The 25,536-nt window shown below is 34.8% G+C and overlaps 1 protein-coding gene across 3 annotated transcripts in view; it reads left to right on the top strand.

Annotated features, from left to right (window-relative positions):
- The window catches only part of LOC145664771 (uncharacterized), a 188,198-nt gene that overhangs the window by 34,559 nt on the left and 128,103 nt on the right, over positions 1-25,536 (top strand). For 2 of the 3 annotated variants that reach the window (XM_081731718.1, XM_081731716.1), the window contains exon 2: positions 21,647-21,752. The exons of the other annotated variant lie outside the window; for it this stretch is intronic. The gene's annotated coding sequence lies outside the window, so the exon portion shown is untranslated. The remainder of the gene's footprint in view (positions 1-21,646; positions 21,753-25,536) is intronic. 3 annotated transcript variants of the gene reach the window in all.

Here is a 25,536-nt window from a genome sequence, read left to right as displayed (position 1 = left end):
CTTCCATTAGTGATGCCTTTCAAATTCAGCTACCACTGTATGCGAGCCGGGGGTCACTTGGGGGGGGGGAGGCTACGGAGACATGTAAAAGTAATCCAAAATGACCGATATAAGTGTCAAATCCATAGTTTTCGCTGTCGCTGAGATGAATGGTGATACCCCATAGACATTGACTTCCAAATACAACCTCCATCGGCTGGGGGCCAGAGGCGTCTTTTTAAAATTTGAACCAGGGAGTCTCAGGGGGAGTTTACCGGGATATGTAAAAGTAGTAGAAAATGACCGACATTTTTTTTCCTTTCGTTGTTGTTCAGTTTGTTTACATAGATATTTTATCTGACCCATGCGAAGAATGAATATTTCAGCTAATTGATTATAAAATGTTCGAGCAACTCTTATCTTACTTTCATATGGATAAACCCACAGAGGTAAATACAATTTAAAAGAGGCTTGTCTCGAATTTTCTGCTTCTATCATTTATTCTAACACTAGTTTTCGGCTAGCTGCCCCTCATTTACTCGGTACGGCTTCGAATTTCTCGTATCCTAACATATCTCTGATCTAAAGGGTTTTCGACAGTGGTGGATCTGGAAGGTAAAAACTGGGAGGGGGACCTACCAGAACCCAGATTGATATACTATGAGTTTACTATAAATTTTCAAAAATATATAAATAATGCCTTAAATTATTGTTGTTACTCAAAAGACTGTTAGTCTCCCCGAACCCACCCTAGATCCGCCACTGCGTTATGCCTAACACCAAGTTTCATCCCTCTAATTAAAGCACTACGCTTTCCAAGTGCTAGCAAAAGTTTAATAATCTAAGGAAGCTTTGAGGAATTTAAGAAAATTAAGAGATTTCAAGATATACAGATCTTATTTTAACAATTATAATCCAACTTCTTTTTTTCTTTTTTTGCCCTTTTTCTTCCCTTCTAGAGTAAATATTAGAAAACGTTGAAACATGTGTATATTACTTTAAATCTGAACAAAAACATCAGAGATGCGAAGAGTGCAGCGAAGTTCGTCGGCCTCAAAAAATTTTGAGATGAAGATGGATGAGCCAAGTTCCTTGTCCACTGCATCTGAAACGAACATTGGAACTTGGCGCGAGATGTATAATATTGCAATGTAATTTTAACTTATTAATGTATATTAAAAACTTTTAAAATAAAAAATAAAAAAAAAACATACTGAGGTTTCGTAGACGCACTTTTGAGGAAGTGAAATTTAAAAATGAAAGTGAAAATGTAAGGAATTTATACAGGTGAAAAACCAAAAAAAACAGGGTATTTAAACTAAATAGATGGTAAACAAAGGGTCAGTTATTGGGCCAGTTAATTGATTAGTTAGAACGGGCATTATAAATTGACCTTAGATTGAATCTTTGTTAGTCTGGAGCTCAGCTTATACCATTAAACTTTTTAAAAATACTTTATTAAAATTATGCTAAGAAGCAACACATAAAAAGTTCGTGCATGGACATTTTCCTCCATGACAGGTGTAAATTGTTAAAATTTATAAATTATTTATTTATTAATTTGTAACCCTTTTTGTATGTGCTTTGTTTTAATAATAATAGAGATGCATCTGAAGTAATATTGTATTTTTACCGAGGATAACAATAAACAATATCCTATAACCATTTATTTAAATTAGCAACAAATCTTGTTTTCTAAAAAAAACAAAATAGTTACGAAACATGGCTCCTTAATATTAGGCAAATTGCACAAAAATCGAATACAAGATGTCTCTTCCTAGTTGGCTAAGGTTCCTTAACATCATTTTCCTTGATACATTGCACCAAGTTCCAGTGTTCGTTTCAGATGCAGTGGCCAAGGAAATTGGGTTCACCATCCTCATCTCAACACTTTTTGGAACTGAAGAACTTGGCTGCACTTTTTGAACCTCTGGTGTTTTGTTCAGATTTCACTTTAGTTCATCATATCAATATCTTATATTGGGATTCTCGATTGTGGCATGTTGGATTGAAACTTAGAATTGAACATTTTTAAAGGAGTCGTAATACGCCACATGCAACATTAGTTCCCAAGGGCTCTCCCACCGGGAATCGAACCCAGGACCCTATATGTTAAAAGGCGGCCATGCTAACCACTAGAACAGTGGGCAGGGTTTCTTCTATTAAATATCTGTCAGAGAGCTATGTCCAGACGAGATTCTAAATATTAATCCAATGTTCTCGGGATTGCTGCCAGAGTGAGTGTTGCTGTGCTGAGCTTTCGTTACCATACAGCGGCAACATCTTCAGAGCTATGTGTTGAAGTGTGCTGGTCGTACAATTTATATTGTGGTCTTTAGGAATCGCTGGGTTTCTATTGGTTGTTTTTGTTGGCCAATGGCGTGCTCTAATTTTGCTGGTGGAAACTGCTCACTGATTGGCTGATGGTTCTTTTCATATTGAGAAGCTGGATCCAGATGTCAGGTAGATAACCTTCGTCTCTGTTGATGGATGGCTTGCATGTACGGATGAATAGAGATTCATGTATTTTCCTGTCCCAGAACTGTTTGCTTTTCTTTAGTATTTCAATTTGGTTCCACATAGCCGTATGATTGTATTGTATGCAGTGTTCGGCTATTGCAGATTTCTCAGGTTGTTTAAGTCTGGTGTGTCGCTGGTGTTCTTTCATTCTGTCTTCAATGTTCCTTCCCGTTTTACCTATGTAAGTGGCGTTACATTCACAGGTGACCCTATAGATGCCTGGTGTCTTTAATCCGAATGAGTCTTTTGCAGTTGGCAGTAAACTCCTGATCTTCGGTGGAGGGCAGTGTACAGTCTTGATGTTGAATTTCTTCAATAGTCTTGCTAGTTGGTTGGAGGTTTTTCCCATATATGGAATAACTGCAGTATTTTCCTTCTCTGCCGTGTTGTCCTCTTTTGTGGTACAATTTCTGCTACTGCATTTTCTCATGGCTGTCTTGATCTGTTTCGACGAATATCCGTTGAATTTGAATACCGTTTCCAGGTGAGACAGTTCTGTGCTTATATTATCTGGATCTGCTATTTGGTATGCTCTGTGTATTAGAGTATTTAAAACCCCCATCTTCTGTGCAGGATGATGATGGTCGCATCGAGGTAGAGATCAGTGTGCGTGGGTTTCCTGTAGATTGAATGGCCTAGACTTCCATCTGGTTTCTTGTATACGAGTACGTTCAGGAACGGGGGTCTTCCTTCTGTTTCTGTTTCCACTGTGAACTGGATGTTACGGTGTATAGAATTCAGATGCTGCAGGAATTCGAGTTTCTGTCTGTTATGGGGCCATATGACAAATGTGTCTTCTACATATCTGTAGAATACTTTAGGTTTGTATGTTGCTGTTTCTAGCGCTTTGTACATCTCTTCAGACACACCCTAACGTGTGCCTACTTCAGTTACCCAGACAATTTCTTTGAACAAAGCGATGGTGTGGCAATGGGCTCTCTCTCCAGTAATAGTGAATTTCTATATGCAGTTTTTTGAACACAAAGCACTAGAAACAGCAACATACAAACCTACAGTATTCTACAGGTATGTAGACGACACATTCGTCATATGGCCCCATAACAGACAGAAACTCGACGAATTCCTGCAGCATCTGAATTCTATACACCGTAACATCCAGTTCACAGTGGAAACAGAAACAGAAGGAAGACCCCCGTTCCTGGACGTACTCGTATACAAGAAACCAGATGGAAGTCTAGGCCATTCAATCTACAGGAAACCCACGCACACTGATCTCTACCTCGATGCGACCATCATCATCCTGCACAGAAGATGGGGGTTTTAAATACTCTAATACACAGAGCATACCAAATAGCAGATCCAGATAATATAAGCACAGAACTGTCTCACCTGGAAACGGTATTCAAATTCAACGGATATTCGTCGAAACAGACCAAGACAGCCATGAGAAAATGCAGTAGCAGAAATTGTACCACAAAAGAGGACAACACGGCAGAGAAGGAAAATACTGCAGTTATTCCATATATGGGAAAAACCTCCAACCAACTAGCAAGACTATTGAAGAAATTCAACATCAAGACTGTACACTGCCCTCCACCGAAGATCAGGAGTTTACTGCCAACTGCAAAAGACTCATTCGGATTAAAGACACCAGGCATCTATAGGGTCACCTGTGAATGTAACGCCACTTACATAGGTGAAATGGGAAGGAGCATTGAAGACAGAATGAAAGAACACCAGCGACACACCAGACTTAAACAACCTGAGAAATCTGCAATAGCCGAACACTGCATACAATACAATCATACGGCCATGTGGAACCAATTGAAATACTAAAGAAAAGCAAACAGTTCTGGGACAGGAAAATACATGAATATCTATTCATCCGTACATACAAGCCATCCATCAACAGAGACGAAGGTTATCTACCTGACATCTGGATCCAGCTTCTCAATACGAAAAGAACCATCAGCCAATCAGTGAGCAGTTTCCACCAGCAAAATCAGAGCACGCCATTGGCCAACAAAAACAACCAATAGAAACCCAGCGATTCCTAAATACCACGATATAAATTGTACGACCAACACACTTCAACACATAGCTCTGAAGATGTTGCCGCTGTATGGTAACGAAAGCTCAGCACAGCAATACTCACTCTGGCAGCAATCTCGAGAACATTGGATTAATAGTAGACGCCAGCAAAGATTCAAGATCATAGAGATTCTAAATAATTTACCCAAGCAACAAAATCACGATCGCTAACATTTGAAGTTTCATTACCTAAATGCGAAGAGTATCAACAGGGTCCCAAAACATTTGATGCTAAATCCTCGATGTTACATCACTAGACATAGCTGGTGTTTCAACATACTTTGTCGTTCTCTGCCCTTCCACATTGCGAAATTACGGACGCACATGTTGCGCAGTTTCATACTGCCTTGGGTTTTCCTTCCAATGATACGCACCTTTTAAATAGATTGTAAACTTAATTATATTTGCCATCAACGTATCCCATATAAAAGTCGAACATTTGGATTTCTCATTTCTCGGAAAATTTTATTAATTCTAAATATCCCCACCTCTACATTTTCTTACTTATCAATTTAATTTCAATAGCTATTTAATACCAATGACTGCAATAAAGGAAAATTATTCACCGAAAAATATTATTTTTCCTTGTCTGAGTTTCCAATCACCAAATTTACGGTAGTATGTACGCGCCTTAGCCCACTAGACCACTCGAACGATTGACATTATTTTTATAATACACATAATGTGTTGAATAACGAAATCGTACCCGATTTCTAACTGTAAGAACAGTTTTTCGCCCATTAAAAGTTTCTCATAGCAAATTCCAAAAATTTGATACTCAAGCCGTTATAAGGTACTTTTATGAAGGGTTTCACATCTTTATCTCATTAAGAAGTACGAAATGGCTACGGACAAGTCATTATAAGATAGGTACGTTTGTGCAGAATTTTACGTCTCTATCTCATTGGGAAGTACCTAATCAAGTTGATGAGTGAGTCAGTGAATCAGTAAGGCTGGAAACTATATATTTTAGAGATTCAGTACTCGAACATTTTTGAAGCTAGAAATGTGTGATATGGTATATGAGCACATCTCTCGTATATCTTAAATTATAAACCTCATATTTCTATCCTTAACAGCATCGTTATTGTTGATGTCCTCACACTCACTTACACTCAATAAATTGGTTCATATTCGCTCTTCCTCACACTCAAACATTATTCAGACCCACACACTCACCCTTAATTGTCACACTCACTCGCTCTCACAGTAATATTGGTCCCACCCTATCCCACTTTTGATTATCCAATTTGGGGCCTCATGGACCATAGCGTTAATGCGAATAAATCAGGGATGCTTTGCCCCGGGATTGGGTCACCTATTGAAATTTTGCTTATGCTTATTCAGGGGCCATGCACGCTGGTGCGAATGAGTCAGAGGTACCTTGGCCCGGCTATGACGTCATTGAATTGGGAGTTTTGGATTAGATTTTATGATGATTTGTTTGTTTTCTTTTCATGGGTATAAAATTACTAAAAATATGCTCTTGATGATTTATTACGTTATGAAATAGTACAGGTTTACGAATGCTTTTTATTTTTCGTTCTCTTTTATATCATAAAATTTGGATATTGTTATCCCTTTGATGAGATGGACTAACACTGGCTAAATGAAATCTTTAGTTTTACGTCCAAAGATTATGCCGGTTAAGCTAAAAGAGACGGTGACGATGAGAAATGAATAAAAGTGTGGGAGAAAATTCCGAGCATAATGTTGCCCATCACAAAACTACTTTCGCGGAGTTTGAACCAGGGACCACATACAGCAGAGGCGAATGCTCTACCACTCAGCCACCGCACTCCTACTGGTGTGAATGAATTAGAGGTATTTGGTTCGAGCTAATGTGTTCGTTTGACGTCACTGAACTGGGATATTTAGCTTGGAGGTTATGGTGGCTTTTTCGTTCCCTTTTATGGGTATAAAATTATAAAAACAAGGCTTGTTCTCTTTATTGAGGATCTATTACATTATGAATTAGTAGATCCCAGTAATAGTATAAATTAGTATTAATATGAAAATCGAAAACCTACGTGGCTAACCGGTTAGAGTATGCGCCTTTAACGTGGGAGACCAGAGTTCGATTACCGGAAGGAGCTCATGCGGTTCGGATTTTACGTTAATTAGTAGGTTCTATTTTCGCTGCTAAACGGGACGTTAAACTTAAAATCAACTCGACTCAACTCGAAAACTTTGGAAGGCCTCGCCTTTTGGGTTACGTGGTATTAGGCCACGCCTTTATGGGGTAGTTTTACCGACGGATTGATTTTGTTTCCTTTTACGGCATAAAATTAGGAGATTGTTACCTTTTGATGGAGTACAGGTGTATGTATAGCTTATTTTGTGTTACTTCATATTAATTTTTCGTACCTGGAGTGTGACGCCCACTGAAATATTGCGCTTCCCGTCCCTTCTAGTTTACATCGTTTTACGCTTCGCCCTTATGAGGTAGTCTTACCTATGGGTTTCTTGTCCCCTTTTATGGGTATAAATTTGAAGAATGTTATTTCCTTTCTTACCTTATAGGGTGTATATATAGCTTGCCTTATTTTTCTTCCCTTTGATACGCCCCTGCACACACCTTAGGATCACGTCATGGAGTTACGTGGTGTTAGGCCATGCTCTGTCTTTATGGGGTAGACCTACCGAAGGGCTCGATTTTATTCTCGTTTATGGGTATAAATTTTTGGAGATTGTTATTTTCATTTTTACCTTATACGATGTATGTATAGTCCGTTTCCTTTGATGCGTATCAATGATTGATTTTGGAGCCTTATTACGTTATACGATTATATAGAGGCGTACTTAAAATTATTCCCTTAAATTTGATAAGTACTTTGTGATCTATTTTGTTCCACTTCAGGTGTGAACATGGATACCTTACATGTGTTGATTGCTACGTTATAGACATTGCAATCGTCCCGAGTTCAATTCTTGGTGCTAGTTTAGGAAATGTGTTGAACGTCCCCTCGAGGCTAAGCGAAAATAATGATAAGAAATAGTGAAATGAGAACACATCATAACCTTACTTGGTTGTGGATTGAAGCAGGGACCTCACACATCAGAAATAAGCGCTGAGCCACCGTACTCCATTGAGGAATTTTAGTTTGTTGATTATTACGTTATAGACATTGCAATCGTCTGAGTTCGATTCTTGGTGCTAGTTTTAGGAAATGTTGAGTTGAACGTCCTCTCGAGGCTAAGGGAGACGACGATGATGAGAAATGATGAAATGAGAAAACATCATAAACTTACTTGCTTCCGGATTGAAGCAGAAACCCCACATATTACAGACAAGCGCTGAGCCACCTTCTCCCCCTTCGGTGCGAACATTTTTACGTATGAAAAGAACATGGACATGTCATGTTACATTACACATTTCTGCTCCTTGTTACGCATACGAGTTTGTTGTGAAATTGCAGAATCTGCTTTTACGAAGAGTATAATGTCAGTTCGTTTATTGAATATCTCTAAGAGGTGTAAAGGAGGAAGATTCCGGACCTGGTTAATAACATTAATTTATATCGTTTTTGTTCGCAGATTAAATAAAATTGTTGCAAAGTTTAAAAAAGCTTCTTGGTGCATTGGCTTGTAATCATATGTTTAGAAGCAAACGTTAGCTATATTGTGTTACTTGTGCTTACGTATTCGTTGTCAGTATCATTGGCATTCTTTTGTTATTGCATATTGAACATATACAGTATTAATTGTCAATGGTTTTACTTTGATAGGATATATTTATTCTTTGAGAAGGATAAAAGGGATAGGATGATGTGATTTTGGACCTAGTTAGTACCTCTCGTTTCGTTCGTGGATTAAATAAAAAGATTACTTTTTGCTTAAATCTGATTAGTTCAACTTTTCTAAACGAAAAATTTTTTAAACTAAAATTTTGAAACCAAAAAATTTCCAACAAGATTTGAAACAAAAAAATTCAAACTAAATATTTCAAACAAAAGTTTTAAACTCTCAAACTAAAAAGAAAATTTAATAAAAAAAAATCAGATTTGGAAAGAAACTTTTTCGAATTAAACTAAAAACTTAAAAATTTTCAAACTCAAGATTTCAAGCAGAATTTTAAAAGCAAGCTTTTAATTTGAAAAAAAATCTAATCAAATTTCAAACTAAAATTTTAAAATCAAAATTTTGGAAAATTAAAATTCTTAAATTAAACCTTTTCGAATTAAACTTATAAACTTATTTTTCAAACTTTTCGGATCGAAAAAAATCGAATCAAATTTTACAAACAAGCTTTTCGAACTCAAAATGTTTCAGATTTTGATTTAACTTCTCGTTCAACAGCAAGGATCGGATCTATTGATTAACATGGAATCTAAAACACATGAGCTCTTCGGAATCGAACTCAGGTTTTCCACGCCAAAGACATGGCAAGTTTACTTTTTGTATGTTTGATTAACCGTAACCATTTGGCTGGACATAAACTGCAAGTTCTCCAGGAATGAAAAGAAAACAACTATTTGGTTAGCGAACATTAAGACGTGAGTTAATAAATATTAGCCATTTTAACACTGAACTTATAAGAAACGGATAACAGGTTACTATTCAGAGTACAGAACAAACAAAATGCTAAGATGGACAGAATTTCATTCATGTGACGTCAAGCACAGAAGTATTTCCTTACCTCTCACTCCTCTCACTTGAAGGACAAAGTGCTAATCAGCATCTTCCAAGTTAAATGTATTACGATAAAAAAAGATCTTCCCTTAAGTCCATTTGAGATTTCAGTGGTTAAGTCCAGATTCGATTTTCGGCGTTATTATTACGGTCCTCAGTTGTTCTTGGAAAGCAGATGCTACAATGATAATTAAAATTCATTCAAGGAAAGACCATTGTTTAGGCTAACTTCACGTAGACACACACACACACACATACACGTACAGACAATTCATTGATATGAATCAAGCAAAGTCGATCATCTGACATGACTAGTTTGCAAGTTTCAGCATATCCTTTAAGTTATTTCTGATTACTCTTAAACATTAGGTCACTGTTGTGTAGCAGATTACTAGATTTAGAGAATTAAGTTCATACAAGTAACTTCGTAATAGAAATAAACATTAACATTTATAGTAAATCGTGATTTATTTATAAATAAACTGTATATTTTATAAATGAAACAAATAAAGGTACCTACTTAAAATTCATAAAACACACAGATTTAGAAAGCACTAACACACTACACTGTATTATAATACATTACACTATATTATAAGACACTTAATTTTCATTCACTTGTACATTGAGTTTTTACTTCACAGTTTTGTACTAAACTCTTGAAGCATATAACGCGCCCGTAAAGAATCCGGTCAAAAAAAAAAAAAACAGCCTTCATCAATCGGGCGCTTTGGGTGTGGGACATCTAAAGCTTCTTTTATGCGAGATCTCAGCTCAATCCCCCCCAACAACCCTTACCTTTTTATTGGTTCAATCAGTGTTCATTTCTCCTCCAATTTTCAGTAGAAAATAGCGTACAAAATTCGGCTGCAAAAAAAATATAACACAAACATACACACACAAATTCTGGAAATAATCACACCAAAATCCTTGTTTTTATTGTTTTTATTATATTCCAAAAGTGGATAACAAATATACTATTAGAACAAAAAACAAATAAGTGAAATGCGTATTTGAATGCGACGTGAATCAACAATAATTCCAACGAATAATATATATATAATGACGTATTTGAATGTAACGTTAATCAACAATAATTCCAAGAAGAAATTTACTATCTTTTATTTTATTTTTCGTAAAAATACCAATTCTTAACAGTACTCAAAGCTATCTAGTGACCATCTGATACAAGCAACTGTCAATCGTTACTGATTCACAAATTAAGGGGGGGGGGCAAACCTCCACCTAACCTTATGTTTTAGGTAATTATATTTTCTTAATTTCTTTGTTTTATTGAAAAAGTTGAAAAGCAATTCGAGACTGTATAGATAAGAGACAAAATATATTAGTGGTCACGCCACACACTTATATCAATTGGTACTGGGATTGATCCAGTCAATTTATTAATATTAAATTTTCCAATTACTCTCTTTCTAACACAAAACGTAATATTTCCAGGTAACAACGTAATGTTTCTCCTTCAACTGCTGAAAATGTCAATTAACAAGGATCGAGCTGAGATTTTTATTCAAAAAACGGCAATTTAATTCGATTACGGTTCAGACAACTTCGCATTTATCGAACAAGAAAAAAAATCCTGATCAAAGAAAGAACACTACGAGACAACCATCAAGAACTAAGGAAAACATATCCCTAACATTTAACAAAGGTCACAAGGAAGTACAAAAATTGGAATAGTTCTTACCTCTCAATAGTAGTCTAATACTTTTCGTTACCAACTGTATCTCGCCGTCCTCCTCTGGATGGAAATCTGGCTTACTCAACCCACTCCATACACCACAAATAACGTAAAGAAAGACGTAAGATACAATCTTCACAAAAAGAAACTAATAACTAATCCAAGTAGACGAAACAAAGTGGAGTATTCGAATTTATATCGAATCTTTCTGCAAACAACGATCTGGTAATATATATAGTTATCCGACAAATCATTCACTTTCAATTCTTTCTTTTTCAATACCAGGATCGAACTGCACTGGGAATTAAAACAATCCCTTGATTTTCACGACTCCACTTTCTTGCCCCACTTTTTTTTTAACATTTACGAGAGTGTTTCGGTTCACTCTTTTGTTACTTCCAGATATAATAGTATTAATAATTGTTAAACTTTGTCTCCTTTAAACCAAATATGCAAAATTCACACGAAGTTACTAATACCGATTGCACAAACTCGTGGTCGTGTAATGATTTCACGTTTCCTCTTGTTCACTCTAGCCTCAATTAGACATCTTCACACCTTTCAATTCCGAGCGCAACTCACCGGCCGGGAGTCCGCTTCGCCCGGAGGAAGGAAGAAATCAGTGTTGCCGTCTGGAAATACTATTACAATTTACCACCTTTTCTTTTCTCTTCTTTTTAATCGCCAAGATCTTTACTTTTTCAAAAAAATTTAAAAGAATATTACAACAATTTTTCTCTCTTCCTTTCGATGTTTTACAATGTAAGTTATATTTTTTAATTGCTTCTGCTTTGTAATAAAAGACGTCCTGACGATTTTCTTCCAATTCAGATTCAGTGGCGGCTTTTGTTACAATTTCCCCTGCCTTGAGGAAAAAAGACACATCTGGCAGCAACGTGAACCCAGGATACAAAGACTTTGCTAGGAATATAAAAATTCTCATTATTATATTGCAAATTATATAAATTTCTGTTAAAAATTAGAAAAATATATTAAAATTTGTTTTAGTCTTTAAAACTTTCAAGCACCCTTTTTTTAATAAATTTACATTTATTTATAGTTAACATGTCAAACTATTTTATATATATATTATTGCTAAAAGTTTATTTTTTGAAGTATTTTCAATATGTATAATAACTCACACACCTTTATTAAAAGTCTATCTTTGGCCAAAGATAAAATACATTTAATACACACAAATATACTAAAACACTATTTTGTCAGTTGATACTGAGCATTGTTGTCTATTTAAGCGTTACTATCATTCTAGTTTCTTCTCTGAAAATATTTCTTCACTTCGGAAACGAGCCCTTCTATATGACTCTTGGTCATCATTTTCATTCGAAAGTAAAAGCGTATTGGGTGTAAGGAATCTCCTAATCACAAAAGGTCCGATCCATTTTTCGCTAAGCGACTTAGATATATTTTCTCTTATGGACGATTTTACATGACTTCTAACTAAAACTCTGTCATTAATTTCAACAACAACTGGTCGTCTCCGTTGATTCATTAGTTTTTTCCTCTTATTCCAAGCCTTCTCCATATTGGATAAGGCAGTCTGCCATAACTCCTTACCTGATTTAACCTCAAGATCAAGATCTGAAATGTGCCAACGGTTTTCTAATGGTGTAAAATTCGGACGTCCATAATAAAGTTCCATTGGAACACCTTTCAGTCCTGAATGTTCGCAGATGTTTAAAGAATACTGGAGTTCAGGAATAAGATTGGACCATTGTGTTTGTTTATCTGAGCAATAAGCTCTCATCGCCGATTTCAGAGTTTTAATGAATCTTTCCGCTGGATTCGCCTCCGGGTTGTATGGGCTAATTCTTATATGTTTAATACCCAATCCAAAGAGAAACTTAGAGAAATATTCCGATACAAAAACCGAAGCATTATCAGTTGCTAGAGTCTCCGGATACCCTAGACGACTGAAAATGTCCATAAACATCTTAGCTAACAAGGTAGAAGTAATCTTCTTCATTTTCTCTAGGACTACGAACCTTCTTGCATAATCGACTCCTATTAAAATGAACTTGTAGCCCTGTGAGGATGGAAGTGGACCAATAATATCATAAGCCCAACAAGAATTTATTCTTTTTGCTATTTTAGATTCTAAAGGACCCATCTTCTTTTGATTCGATTCCTTAACTCGCTGACAAATATCACACGATCTCACATATTGCTTTACATCCATCACGACATTATTCCACGTAAATCTTTTCATGATTTTCCTTAAAGTTCGAAAAGCCCCAGAATGAGAGCCCGTAATTCTATCATCATGAAAATATTCAATAATAATACGTTGTAGTCCTTTTGGAATCACTATTTTGAAAGGATTTATGACAGAATTCGTTCTTTTCATCAAAATATTATTATTTAAGGAATAACCTGCAACTTGTTCACCTGTTTCTAATCTCTCTATTATTCTTGATAGTTCAGGATCTTCCTTTTGCAAAACATCTATTGGCTCCCTAACTAATGGCAAACGCCAAGTATTTGCTATTTTCATATTATTCCTAAATGAAGGCAAACCAATAGGACTGTCACATATATTGAACTCAAAAGGATCATGCATCCGTGTTAAAATATCGGCTATAATGTTATCTCCTGAGCGGATGTGGTGAATAACAAAATTAAATTGACACAAAGTCTCTACCAAAGGGCCATATTTCAACAATTTCTTTGAGTTGTTTAGGATCCAACTCAAGGCTTTATTATCGGTATATATATCAAATTCTGAAATTAAATAATGTTTATATCTTGAAATGGTTTTTACGAGATTGATAAACTCAATCTCGTAAATACTCCTATGTTTGTCTGCTTCCGAGAGTCGTTTACTATAAAATGCGACAGGTACAGCCATGCCTTCATCGTTTTTCTGAGCGAGGACCCCTCCAATCGCACGTCCTCCCCCATCAACATGAACTATGAACCTTTTATTTAAATCTGGTGTTTTAAGAACTATATTGTTAATCAACAGATCTTTCAACTTATCCAAAATCTTTTGTTCCTCACTTGTCCAAGTAAATTTTCTATTAATAGACTTAAGCTCACTTAAAGGAACCATAATTTCCTGCAATTGAGGAACAAATTTAGAGTAATATGAAAAAATTCCTAATATCTTCATTAAACCCCTTCTATTCCTGGGTGGAGGTATATTTCTTATCGCAGACACTCTAGATGGATCTATTTCCATAGTGTTACCGTCTATAATATAACCAAGGTACTTAATTTTCCTATAAAAGAACAAACTCTTCTCTGGAGAAATTGTTATATTATATTTTCGAAAACGATCAAGCACCTTAATCATCAATTTCTTATGTTCTTCTATAGTTTTTGTACTTAAAAGGACATCATCAAAATATATGCGTACACCCTCACTAACCAAATCTCCGAGAATCCTTTCCATTGCCCGGGCGAGTATATTACCTCCAGTCTTAATTCCGACCGGAATTCGAGTAAATTGATAACTACCCTTAGGTGTTACTATGGTAGTTATTTCTCTGGAGTCTTCATGGAGGTAGATTTGTAGATATGCTTTCTTAAGATCCAGTCTGGAAAACACTGTATTACCCGCCAAGGCAGTCAAACATTCCTCGAGATTAGGCGAAGGATATACGTCATTGACAATCAATGAATTCGCTTTACAGAAATTCCCGACTAGACGATGGGTACCGTCTTTGTTTTTCACGAGGAAACACGCACTGGCATAATTAGAATGATCGACTTCGACTAAAATCCCTTGATCAATCAATTCCTTAATTTGAGAATCAAAAACCTGTTCCTTTTGTCGAGGTATCGGAAACGGTGTTTCTTTAAAAGGTTTTTGTTCTTTCAAGTATAGTCGACCAACAAAGTCTTTAATACACCCTACTCTTTTATTTATAACATCATTATAAGATGTTTTAACCTCACATACAAAATCCTCAATATCCGAACCCGAATATTTCCAAGTCTTAAGTTTATCTTCCTCTTGAGTAGGTTTATTTAACTGTGTGTTAATACAATCACTTTTTATAGGTTTATTCACCTGTATGTTTAGTTCAGATTGGTTCCTCCCCTTGTGAGTTAACTCCGGGTCTAAATATTTTTTATTTCGATGTAATAATTTATAAAAGTTATTAGCCTGTTCTAAATCAATGTCCGAAGCTTGCGAATCACTCTCAACATTATCAACCGGAGAAACATCACTCTGTGTTAATGGATTCTCTTTTGATATCATCTGATTACAGGTGACACCATCACTCTTCTTTTCAACCTTCCTTCTCTTCTTTTTATTCTTTTTCCTCTTCTTTTTCTGTTCAACACAAGAAACTATCTCTTCTTCCCGAATATTCATATCCTCAACAGGTGACAACACATGTTGGAGTGCCTGGTCCCTTACTCGTTGATTGACGTTCACAACACCACTGGGCTCAACTAGATCTTCTATCCTGCCTGGGACTACTGAAGCAAAACCATAATGCGATGAGTTAGTTGAAATGTTACAAACGTCTGCTTCAATCCCATTATCGCATACATTTCGATCCCCTATAGGGTTCTCCTCCATATTACGAACCAGATCTCTAAGTTCTTTTAAGTTGGAATCACTTGGAGCAGTAATATGCAATAATTTCCGTTCAACGTCATCTAAACTTATTTCACATTGCACCCCAATGTTCTGAAATCGATTAAATTTCTTCTCCGAACGAAGATACAACGAAACCATATGTTCTTCATTGCCATAAGATACACCTAACCGTGGGTACAGGCGATCATCACTCTCTTCCATAGTTACATGTCCATCATCCTTTCGACGATCTCTATTATCTATCATTACTGAAACTCGATCAACTGAACATTGGCCATCACGATCACCCGATGGTAATCTGGAAAAATTTTTCTGTTTCGATTTATATTTCGTAGAACTTCCAAAAGATGTTTTAGAACTATCCTTTCGAAAGTGGCCTACCACATCTCCTGATTTAAATCTAGATTGCGGATCCCGATGGTCAATCCGATCGCCAGATCTAACATCCGATGAGGATTGTCTTTGTTGGACTCTAAAGTTCCCGGAATTACTATTTTGTCTTAACTGGTCTCCCCTAACTCCAGATCTAAATCCTGCATAATCACCATCCACATGATTAATTCTTTTAAATTTCAATCGAATACGTTTACTGCCATTCCTAAGCACTAAACAACTCGATGCATAGTCTATGGTCGATTGAGTTCCACGTAAGAATGGTGTTCCTAATATACAGTCACATGGCAATTCATTCACCACTTTAAATTTAATTTTTTCATTGTCCGGAAAAATTAAGAAATAAAATAATTTCCGCATTCGTCGAAAATTGTAAACCAGATGCTGCATCTACAGTTCGTTCAGGAACTTTTCTAATATATTGAAGTGCACCACACTTTCTCACCAACCTATATGTTGTTAAATTAAAAGATGACCCACTATCCAAACAACAATCAACTCTCTGACCATTTATAATTCCGTCGATAAAAGAAGCTACTGTGTCACTTCGTTCGGAAGGAATAATCTCTCGACCTGGAAAACCCGGTACATCAGACTCGATTATTTGTCTCTGAGGTTTTACAAAATTTTTATCTGACCCCGTAATATCATTAACGGAGAATACATTATGTCCTGAAAACTTTCTATTATCAAATTTCCGAGAAGAACTAGGTATAATATTGTTTTGACCTTTACTAGATGTCATTCTTCTATTCAAGTCTAACTGACTACGTTGTCTTAATACATATTTCTCAGAAATATCAATCAGTTCTGATCGGCTTTTAGGAAAATAATCATCTAACATTCGAAAACGTATTGAAGGGTTCATACCATTCAATATCAATTCAACTAATTCGCCTTCAGATCCTACAAATCCTAAGACCTTAATTGAATATATAATTGACCAAACATAATGGTCTACTAATTCCGAAAGACCTTGCCTACGAAATATTTTCTCCGATATTAAAGTATGTTTAGAAACAGGAGTCATAAATAATGAGGTAAACCTCTTACAAATTTGATCCCAATTTAAATGATTTTGTAGGGCACACTGTATTTCTCTCAAACAGGCTCCATCACATTTCGATATAAGGACAGTCAGAATCATTTGTATTGAATAACTAGTGGAATTCAACAACTCTTCAATTCTATATAAAACCTTAAAGGTCTGTAAACTATCTTCACCACTAAAATTTTTAATATCCCGGAACCTTTCCTCAAGATATTGACTAGTTGTATTAAAAGTATACTTTAACATCAAGTTCCCTTCAATACCTTGATATAAATCTTGCCTAGAAGCTCCAGCTTCATTTGATTGTAAATTAATAGGTTGTGAAAACTGAATATCATTACGCTCGGGAAATCTGGATGTCAAAGGGTTAAAGAATGTAGTGTGAGAAGTAAAACCTTTCGGCGTCGAATTCCTAATCTGAGTTATTCTTTGATAATAATTACGCATATTTAAATATCTATGATCCTGCGCCTGACTACTCGAATTATTCTGATTTGGCATTTCAAATTCAACTCGCCTAGAATAGGGATTAACGTTATTTACAGAGGAAGCATTGACATCTCGACTTGCCTTTGATAAATTAAAACACCCTGTATTATGCTCACTAAGATTAAGGCTAACGTTTCCCAACCTTGAATAATTATTAATCCCCCTTATATTCGATGGAGGTGTAAGAGACATTGATATTTCACCAATATTACTATTACTGTTATCGGGAAAACCAGTACGATCAACCGTAACGTATTCTGAAAATTCCTCAGGAATATCAATAATACAATCATTCAGCTGTGAAGAACACATGATTAATAATATAATTAACAATTTATACATAAATATTAATATAAACAAATAATATATTATCTACAAAATACTTAAAGTACGGCAACACTACAGAGATAGTACCACTACACCAGCAACACCACTCAATATCAACTGAACGAAAGCAACTATGACTCCGTTCAGAAATTTCGTTCATAAATATGAAATTCTCAAATTTTATGCAAATTAAATCTAAATCCTTATTCCTTCAAGTTTCTGATTATCGATTCCGTAAATAAACTCTTTATTAACTATTAATACTTATTCACTTAACATCACAGTTCAAAGCAACCGAACTCTAATAAGGAGTAAACACTTACGCGGTTGAGTGTACAAAATAATCTTATATATTGAAAAATACTGAACGCTATTTCTATATAAACTCTTATTCTTAATTACTAAATGAATCGAGAGAAAAAAAAACTCACTGAATGAACCGGAGTTGCGCTCGGAACAAACTTATAACGCGCCCGTAAAAAATCCGGTCAAAAAAAAAAAAGAAAAAAAACAGCCTTCATCAATCGGGCGCTTTGGGTGCGGGACATCTAAAGCTTCTTTTATGCGAGATCTCAGCTCAATCCCCCCAACAACCTTTACCTTTTTATTGGTTCAATCAGTGTTCATTTCTCCTCCAATTTTCAGTAGAAAATAGCGTACAAAATTCGGCTGCAAAAAAATATAACACAAACATACACAAATTCTGGAAATAATCACACCAAAATCCTTGTTTTTATTGTTTTTATTATATTCCAAAAGTGGATAACAAATATACTATTAGAACAAAAAACAAATAAGTGAAATGCGTATTTGAATGCGACGTGAATCAACAATAATTCCAACGAATAATATATATATAATGACGTATTTGAATGTAACGTTAATCAACAACAATTCCAAGAAGAAATTTACTATCTTTTATTTTATTTTTCGTAAAAATACCAATTCTTAACAGTACTCAAAGCTATCTAGTGACCATCTGATACAAGCAACTGTCAATCGTTACTGATTCACAAATTAAGGGGGGGGGGCAAACCTCCACCTAACCTTATGTTTTAGGTAATTATATTTTCTTAATTTCTTTGTTTTATTGAAAAAGTTGAAAAGCAATTCGAGACTGTATAGATAAGAGACAAAATATATTAGTGGTCACGCCACACACTTATATCAATTGGTACTGGGATTGATCCAGTCAATTTATTAATATTAAATTTTCCAATTACTCTCTTTCTAACACAAAACGTAATATTTCCAGGTAACAACGTAATGTTTCTCCTTCAACTGCTGAAAATGTCAATTAACAAGGATCGAGCTGAGATTTTTATTCAAAAAACGGCAATTTAATTCGATTACGGTTCAGACAACTTCGCATTTATCGAACAAGAAAAAAAATCCTGATCAAAGAAAGAACACTACGAGACAACCATCAAGAACTAAGGAAAACATATCCCTAACATTTAACAAAGGTCACAAGGAAGTACAAAAATTGGAATAGTTCTTACCTCTCAATAGTAGTCTAATACTTTTCGTTACCAACTGTATCTCGCCGTCCTCCTCTGGATGGAAATCGACCTTCAATCTGGCTTACTCAACCCACTCCATACACCACAAATAACGTAAAGAAAGACGTAAGATACAATCTTCACAAAAAGAAACTAATAACTAATCCAAGTAGACGAAACAAAGTGGAGTATTCGAATTTATATCGAATCTTTCTGCAAACAACGATCTGGTAATATATATAGTTATCCGACAAATCATTCACTTTCAATTCTTTCTTTTTCAATACCAGGATCGAACTGCACTGGGAATTAAAACAATCCCTTGATTTTCACGACTCCACTTTCTTGCCCCACTTTTTTTTTTAACATTTACGAGAGTGTTTCGGTTCACTCTTTTGTTACTTCCAGATATAATAGTATTAATAATTGTTAAACTTTGTCTCCTTTAAACCAAATATGCAAAATTCACACGAAGTTACTAATACCGATTGCACAAACTCGTGGTCGTGTAATGATTTCACGTTTCCTCTTGTTCACTCTAGCCTCAATTAGACATCTTCACACCTTTCAATTCCGAGCGCAACTCACCGGCCGGGAGTCCGCTTCGCCCGGAGGAAGGAAGAAATCAGTGTTGCCGTCTGGAAATACTATTACAATTTACCACCTTTTCTCTTCTTTTTAATCGCCAAGATCTTTACTTTTTCAAAAAAATTTAAAAGAATATTACAACAATTTTTCTCTCTTTCTTTCGATGTTTTACAATGTAAGTTATATTTTTTAATTGCTTCTGCTTTGTAATAAAAGACGTCCTGACGATTTTCTTCCAATTCAGATTCAGTGGCGGCTTTTGTTACAAGCAGATGGATGCTGTTTAAAGTTTAGTCTATGAGTTCCATTAACGAGGCTTTCGTAATATAATGACACGTCACTAGCGTTAAAAAAACTTAAATAACTCTTCCTGCTTTGACGTATCTTCCGGGAAGAATCGTTTAGGTAAAATGTTTACATTTCTTTCCATGTGTAATAAGAAAAGTTCTCCAAACTTTGTTTTTATCTTTTCAGCATACAAAATCATATATGGTATGATTGTCTCCAGATCACCAATTTTCGTAAATTTTAATGTATTCTTGCTATTTAAAAATTGTAAGCATAAAGCCATTTTGATACTTGTCTGTATGGTTATTGTAGTAGCTGTTGATGATCATGCTTTTGTAATGCTTCGAAGTTTTTTTGAAGTAAGTATTTATATTAAATCATAAGCATATTCATTTACTTAATTGGATAAACTTAATTTCACAATGTATAACATCATTCTTAACCAATAAAATCGTAAATTGACAAATATATTACTGACGCATTAATTTTATTTCCTCACAATGATGTAATATAAACTCTGAACTTTGATATGGATAATGTGACTATTATTTATGACATCACTATAACTGATAAAAAATATTAAAATTTGTTTGTCAGTACAATAAGAAATTCCTTTTATAAGATTAAATCAATAAATATGCTAACATCTTAAGAAAATAACATTTGTTTATAGGTAATCATTAATGAAAATTTCGTTTTTGGTTTATTAAGGATTTTTAAGCATAACATTCACATATTTTAATTTGTCATAATTACAATAATGTTAATTTATACATAAATTAGTTTTAAGCACATATTTTGTTAGGACAGATAATGGATTTTTTAGTTATGAGCTATTTACTAAAATATGCAAATTTGTACGAAATGTATGCATTAAAAAAATATTGGCAAATATTTCGTAATCTAATATTTGAGTGTTACTGTTAAACGAAACTTTAATTTTGTAAAAGTATAAATCAGCATTAACATATAAGAAGCTTATACGATAATCATTATTCAACACATAGCTTAAAACTGCAAAAGGATGTTTTATATAAAATTTCAACGTTAATCAGCATTTAGATCTGCTCAATACAGAGTTTATTAAATTAATACAAAGGAAATACAGGATCCAATTACAAGATTATAGAAAGCAAATTAATCATAAACAGTGAACATGCCATCTTATTTTTCTCTCCTTTAAATGATAAAATTTCAAAAATGTTTGAATTTAGCATGATAGTCGAATAATCAGCTATTTGTTGTTTCATCTAAATTTAACATACGACACGGATATTAGGTAAAATTAATTTTTAATTTAACTTATCTTTTAGTGTAATTTCATTCGCAATATGTCGTGCAGTGTGTATTATATGTGTTTTTAAATTCTAAAATCAAATGAATACGTGAGGGTAAAAAAATTTAAGAAACACAAATTTTTCAACTTTGAAAATTTGTTACCAAAGTTTGAACACGGAAAGACAATTGTGTATTACAGTTATGACAGTGTATTAAAAATACGAGGCCCTAAAAGAATCTTAATAGGTAATAACAATTGTTATTTTTTTCAACAGGTGATCACTACAGGTCATTTAAGAAACTGTGCCCAGTGAAACATTCAGCCTTTTGCAAATGAAAAGTTGTGTGTTTCAGAAGTTCGAAAACGAAATTAGAAAATAAGTAAGTATCCTAATTAAAAGTTTTATTTTAATTACTGCTAACATAACATTCGAAATCAAAAAAATATTTTTGTTATGTTCTATGAGAATATTATCTACTTTATAAGATTTATTTTTCATACAATGAATTGATTTAGATTAGTGTCTTAAGAATCAACCAATGGTTGCAAAACATATGTTTAACTCCTAAGTAACTCAACCTTTTCCTCAAACTTATCTAAGAATATATCCGTATTTCACATCTGTGAATTAACCTTTACACCATCCTGGTTTGGTTCGCAATAGGTAAATCATATGTTTATGCTTGCTGTAATGTTCAAGTTTCACGTCTTAATGTTCGCTAACCAAATAGTTTTTTTTTTTTCATTCCTGGAGAGCTTGCAGTTTATGTCCAGCCAAATGGTTACGATTAATCAAACATAAAAAAAAGTAAACTTGCCATGTCTTTGGCGTGGAAAACACGAGTTCGATTCCGACGGAGCTCATGTGTTTCGGATTCCATGTTAATCAATAGGTCCGATCCTTGCTGTTGAAAGAGAAGTTAAATCAAAATCTGAAATTTTCTGAGTTCGAAAAGTTTGTTAGAAAAATTTGATTCGATTTTTTTCGATTTGAAAAGTTTGAAAAATAAGTTTATAAGTTTAATTCGAAAAAGTTTAATTTAAGAATTTTAATTTTCCAAAATTTTGATTTTAAAATTTGAAATTTGATTCGAATTTTTTTCAAATTGTAAAGTTTGTTTTCAAAATTCGGCTTGAAATCTTGAGTTTGAAAATTTTTAAGTTTATAAGTTTAATTCGAAAAAGTTTAATTTACCGTTCCAAACTTTGATTTTAATTTTTTTGATTAAATTTTTTTTTGTAAGTTTAAAATCTTTTCTTGATTTTTTTGCTTGAAATATTTAGTTTGAATTCTTTTTCGTTTCAAATCTTGTTTTGAATTTTTTTGGTTTGAAAATTTCAGTTCAAAATTTTTTTCATTTAGAAAAGTTTATTTTTATTGATTCGAAAAATTTTTAGTTTTGAAAATTCTTGCACTCAACGGAACCGTTTCGAAAAAGAATCGGAGCAGTTTAGATTTTCAAAATCTGGCAACATCGGTTCCATCAATGAAGCGCTTACTGAGCAACAAAACGCTGAACGTTTTAAAAAATCGCTCGAACAATGAACTAATCAGATTTAAGCAAAAAGTCATCTTTTTATTTAATCCACGAACGGAAACGAGAGGTACTAACTAGGTCCAAAATCACATCATCCCATCCCTTTTATCCTTCTCAAAGAATAAATATATCCTTTCAAAGTAAACCATTGACAATTAAATACTGTATATGTTCAATATGCAATAACAAAAGAATGCACATGTAACACAATATAGCTAACGTTTGCTTCTAAACATATGATTATAAGCCAATGCACGAAGAAGCTTTTTTAAACTTTACAATACTTTTATTTAATCTGCGAACAAAAACGATATAAATGAATGTTATTAACCAGGTCCGGAATCGTTCCTCCTTTACACCTCTTAGAGATATTCAATAAACGAACTGACATTATACTCTTCGTAAAAGCAGATTCTGCAATTTCACAACAAACTCGTATGCGTAACAAGGAGCAGAAATGTGTAATGTAACATGACATGTCCATGTTCTTTTCATACGTAAAAATATTCCCACCGAAGGGGGGGCACGGTGGCTCAGCGCTTGTCTCTAATATGTGAGGAACGGACTATACATACATCCTATAAGGTAAAAATGAAAATAAGAATCTCCAAAAATTTATACCCATAAAATAGAATAAAATTGACCCCTTCGGTAGGTCTACCCTATGAAGACAGAGCATTGCCTAACATCACGTAGGCCCATGACGTGATCCTAAGGTGTGCGCAGGGTCATATCAAAGGGAACAAAAATAAGGTAAGTTATATATACACCATATAAGATAAAAAAGGAAATAACATTCTTGAAATTTATGCCCATAAAAGGGAACAAAATAAACCCGTAGGTAAGACTATCTCATAAAGGCGGAGCGTAAAACGATGTAAACTAGAAGGGACGGGAAGCGCAAAATTTCAGTGGGCGTCACACTCCAGAGACGCAAAAGTTAAAATGAAGTAACACAAAATAAGCTATACATACACCTGTACTCCATCATAAAGTAACAATCTCCTAATTTTATGCCGTAAAAGGGAGCAAAATCAACAACCTACCCCATAAAGGCGGACGGGTGTAGCCTAGGGGCGCCGGGGCGCAAAATTTGAAATTATATACCGCAAGGTAAACTATACGTACACCTGTATTCCATCAAACGGTAACAATCTCCAAACTTTTATGCCTTAAAAGGAAACAAAATTAATCCCTCGGTAAAACTACCCCATAAAGGCGTGGCCTAACACCACGTAACCCAAAAAGGCATGGCCTTATAAAGTTTTCGAGTTGAGTTGAGTTGAGTTGATTTTAAGTTTAACGTTCCGTTCAGCAGCAAAAATAGAACCTACTAATTAACGTAAAATCCGAACCGCATGAGCTCCTTCCGGGAATCGAACCCTGGTCTCCCACGTTAAAGGCGCATACGCTAACCGGTATGCCACGGAGGAACTCCAAAGTTTTCGATTTTCATATTAATACTAATATTAATTCATACTATTACTGGGGTTTACTAATTTATAATATAATAGATCATCAAGAAAGAGAACAAGCCTTGTTTTTATAATTTTATACCCATAAAAGGGAACGAAAAAGCTATCATAACCTCCAAGCTAAAAATCCCAGTTCAGTGACGTCAAACGGACACATTAGCCCGAACCAAATACCTCTAATTCATTCACAATAGTACGAGTGCGGTGGCTCAGTGGTAGAGCATTCACCTCTGCTGTATGTGGTCCCTGGTTCAAACTCCGCGAAAGTAGTTTTGTGATGGTCAACATTATGCTCGGAATACTCCAATTTTCTCCCACACTTTCATTCATTTCTCATCGTCACCGTCTGCTTTAGCCTAACCGGCATAGGCGTGGGACGTAAAACTAAAGATTTCATTTGCACCAGTGTTAGTCCAATTATATTCAATCTCATCAAAGGGATAACAATATCCAAATTTTATGCCATAAAAGGGAACGAAAAATAAAAAAAAAAAAAATTCGGAAACCTATACTATTTCCTAACGTAATCAAGAGCATATTTTTAGTAATTTTATACCCATGAAAAGAAAACAAACAAATCAAAACATCTAATCCAAAACTCTCAATTCAATGACGTCATAGCCGGGCCAAGGTACCTCTGACTCATTCGCACTAGCGTGCATGGCCCCTGAATAAGCATAAGGAAAATTTCAATAGGTGACGCAATCCCGGGGCAAAGCATCCCTACACAGACAAAGGATATACAGACCGCAAACTCCGCGGCAAACTGGAAATTTCGGGAACAGTAGCGCCGCTGCACCAACGACGACGGAACTAATCAGTCGATCTCACGCCACCTTCGAGGCTTTGTCTCACTGGGCGCGGGTTAGGATACTAGCACGTGGTGGAAGAGTGGCTGCGAGCACAGACAAAGGATATCCTTTGTCTGTGCACACACTCGCAGCCACAGGAGGAAGTTCTACATTTTTATTTAAAACTATTACTCTTTGGCTCCTTTACTTGCATTTGGGGAACAGCTTTTTATGTTGACGTATTTTGCAGAACTTGGGCATTTTCAGTGAACTCGAAAAAAAGGGAAAAAAGAAAAATCTGATTTATACACACACACACACATATATATATATATATATATATATATATATATATATATA

This window comes from Thermobia domestica, chromosome 11, assembly GCF_964235325.1.
Source record: "Thermobia domestica chromosome 11, izTheDome1.hap1.1, whole genome shotgun sequence".
Classification (NCBI taxonomy): domain Eukaryota; kingdom Metazoa; phylum Arthropoda; class Insecta; order Zygentoma; family Lepismatidae; genus Thermobia; species Thermobia domestica.
Note: the sequence above shows the minus strand (reverse complement) of the source record. Positions and strands in the feature narration are given on the sequence as shown.